This window comes from Triticum aestivum, chromosome 7A (assembly GCF_018294505.1).
Source record: "Triticum aestivum cultivar Chinese Spring chromosome 7A, IWGSC CS RefSeq v2.1, whole genome shotgun sequence".
Classification (NCBI taxonomy): Eukaryota; Viridiplantae; Streptophyta; class Magnoliopsida; order Poales; family Poaceae; genus Triticum; species Triticum aestivum.
This window is the reverse complement of record NC_057812.1, coordinates 698,509,481-698,513,252: the sequence shown is the minus strand read 5'-3', so window position 1 is coordinate 698,513,252 and position 3,772 is coordinate 698,509,481.

The following is a 3,772-nucleotide window of genomic DNA, read 5'->3' as shown; positions in this document are numbered from 1 at the left end:
GCTCGTTCGGCTAATGCGTTCCTAGGTGCATGGTGCAAACCGTTTGATGGGGTATATGATCCTCTTATCATTGAGGCTTTGTCACCGCGGGAAGGAGTTCGATTTGCTACTCTACGAGGCTTCCAACATGTGATCATGGAGGTGGATTATCTGGAGTTGGTAATGCTCTGGGAAACTCGTCACAATTCTCATTCTATTGTGGCTCCAATCTTATTAGAAATAGGAGAGATTAGTACTCTTTTCATTTCTTTTGATGTTCTTCATGTAAGAAGGTCAGCAAACTTGCCAGCGCATCTCTGTGCAAAACACGCATGCACATTGAATGTGACTGATAGTTGGCTCGACAAGACTCCTAGCTTCCTTGTGACCAGCTTTCTTGCTGATTGTCCAAGGAATGCTCTTGCTTAATATAGCTCTCTGATTTGCCCGCAAAAAAAAGGTTAACTTTTTTTTAGGATTTGCAAGTAAGGTTAGCCGGCCTTCCATTTGCCGTCCCTTGAATCTTGGGGGCCTTGCCGTTCGGGACTTCCGGGCTGGCCCTGCGTGTGCCCGATGGATTTAGCTTCAACGCACCGACCCAAACCGTCCCTGGAAACTTGGTTCAAAGGCATCCACGGTGCCCTAGGCCCTGTCGCCATGGTTCAGTACATCGACCTATGACACTTGCTCCGACATACCATACTCCCTGCACGCTGGCAAGCTTGTCTATCATTGGACTAGTTCCGGAGTCTACATTGCTGCCTCCTGCTACCCCGCCATGTTCGTTGGCTCGCTGCCAGATCCACATTGGCAGCTCACTTGGAAAATATGGGTGCCTCTTCATTTTAAGATCTTCATGTGGCTGGCCTCCCAAGAGTGATGCTAGAACATGGAAAGACTTGAGTGCCATGGTCTACCCCACGCGGATAGATGCCCCTTTGTGACCAAGAACCGAAGAGCATAGATCACCTCTTGGTCAGCTGCTCCTCCCGCCAACTTTGGCACAAGGTGCTCGCATGGTGCCGTTCAACGGCTGCTCCACCCCACCCCAACTCACCCTTGCAGGAGCAGTGGCAAGATACCCTAGTCATGTCCCCATCCTCCTGCTGAAAAGGGCTCTCATCCCTCCTCCTTCTGACGGCTTGGCTTCTATAGAAGCATCGGAAGCGTCTTCGACCGACCAGAACCCTCCTTGACCAATCGCGCCTACATCTCATGCATCAAGGACGAAGCTCGTCTTTGGGCGCGAGCGGGTGCTTTTGGCTTGGCCAACATAATTACCAAATAAACCACATGTGGTAGTTTGCAACCCTAAGGCCCTTCTCGCCCCTCTCTCCCGGCCTCATGTCGTGTGTTGGATCCATAGTCCTTGTATTCTTATTCTACTCTTCTATCAATGAAAGATATGCAAGCTTTGCGTATTTTCCAAAAAAAACTCTCCTCCTTTCCACAACCCGCCTGGAAATTCCCCGTATCTTACTCCAAGTTCAGCGATTAGCCGGGCATCCTTGGCTTTTGCCTCAAACTGAGACCTGAATACATCGGCAACAATATTTTGTTTATTTTTTTGCGGGTGAAACAATCTTTTCTTTCGCTGAAGTAGAATGTTTTAGCAGAAACCAAGAAGTTACAATCACATCAAAGTGACAGCACCACGCCAGACATTCAACTTATTATTAGTGCAAAGTTAACACCTTGTTTTTTCAAAAGCGATAGTAGTTTCTTTCGTGCTGTAAATTTTGTGTCCCAGGTGTTCGTTCCGAAAAATTAGTTACATGGAGAATATTGCTGATTCATACTTGAAAAGCAATGTGACCAGCCTTGAATTTGCAAAACTGACACAATGTAATTAAGTTACAATTTTTTTATCAGGAGAAAAATGAACCATGTACCATCGTATTTATCTTTCTCCAGGAGAGCAAATCCTTAACAAATTTCTATCTGCCACCAAAACGTAAAACCCTGGACAAATCTATGCTAATTAACTGACAAGAAACATGTTTGCACAAAGTTGATGTGATACCAAGAGCTATAAGAAAGCGCTACTTAGGAGTTGGGGCAAGATTGCATACTGAACAATAAAGATCAAACAATTAGCCTATGAAAGAAAGGTTTAGAATGTGCTAGCAGCAAAGATGAAATCAAATGTGCTACTACGACCATCCAAATGACATGGCATGTTCTACTAGCAGTATTAGTAAGTAATGAGGGGTAAAGAAAAGAGGCACGGCTTGTTTATGATAGAATGGATAGACATTGCAAGGGGAATGCAAAGCGGCATGAACATTCAGTTCAGCTATGGCTTGTGAAGAATGGAGGGTCCTTGTCTTCTTGTAGCATCTCATGAGACGGAATTGGAATTATGCTCTCTTTGAGGTAATAACCAGAAAGAATCATCCGATATTGTCTTATTCCAATCTTTACCATTCCTAAGAATAAAGATGGCAATGGGTCGGGTTTGGATCTGGTTGAACAATATCAAATCCATATCCATATCCATGAAGACAGTTTTTGCCCGCCCATGAAAAAATCCACGGGTGAAAAAATGCGTCCATGTCCAAACCCGATGGATATCCATACTCACTGGATACCCATTGGGTCCTCTTGAGACATATAAATAAGACATAACACAATGTTAACATAAGCTTTTCCATTCTTCACCTTGTGGTAGGCTAGGCTTCACTTATGGTATACATTAACTTATGGTAAATCAACATTCACTGACATTCTAACTTCATTTAGTATTTTTCTAACAGATCAGAATGACGAGTCATTTAACAACGAGACAAAAATAAGGGAAGGGGCGTTGGAGTATTCTACGGAGGGGATTGAATGTCAACTAATAAAACTTACGACGGGGATTGTGTAATTTCTTTTGCATCTTTTAGATAACAATGTGTAAAATTATAGTGGGACATGTAATTGTGGGGTAGGGATAGTACATTTTTGCTCATTAAGTCATACTATCGGGTCGGATTTGGGTATACCCACGGGTACAGGATTATATCCATGCCGTACCGGCAAACAATCGGGTCGGGTTTGGGCGCCACCCATGGACACAAAAGCATATCCAACCCCTACCCATTCGGGTCGGATATCCATGTTCATGGGTAAAATTGCCATCCTTACCTAAGAACTTGCCATCGATATCGAAGCGTAACATGTGTTCATGATTAAACTGGATCAAAAGTTCATGCTCGTTGAGCACAGCCATGTCATTGAACCATATCACCACTGTATCAAGTGGTGACATCCTCTTCCTTTTGAGAGAAGTTAATTTCAACTTTTGTGATGCCTCCACTTTCGTTAGGTCAATCCGGTACTTAAAGGTCCAAATTTCCGCCTCATAATTCTGCATCACCCAGACATCCAAAGTGGTGTTGTTTTTGAACAAAAGGCCCGAGAAAGCAAGCACCCCCTTCATGTCGAACAACTGTCCAGCATGGTACGTACCCGGATGATTCGGTTGGGCTGGACTGCGCATTCATCAGAATGATTCAACTTCTGTGTCAAATATAATAATGTCTTCGCCATCTCCTATAATCTGCGTGGCATCATAAGTGTTAGAAGGAAGAGAGGGGTTTTGGTGGAATAGTTCGTTGTATTGCTTGAGCCTCGTGGGCATATATATAGGAGTACAAAGACCAACTTGGAGTACAAGAGAAGGCAGGACCAAATCCTAGTATATCATATACTTCCTAATAATCCTTATATACTCAACATCCCCCCGCAGTCACAACGGTAGATACGCAGACGGTGAGACTGGAGAAGAATCCGAAGGCAAGCCGACGGA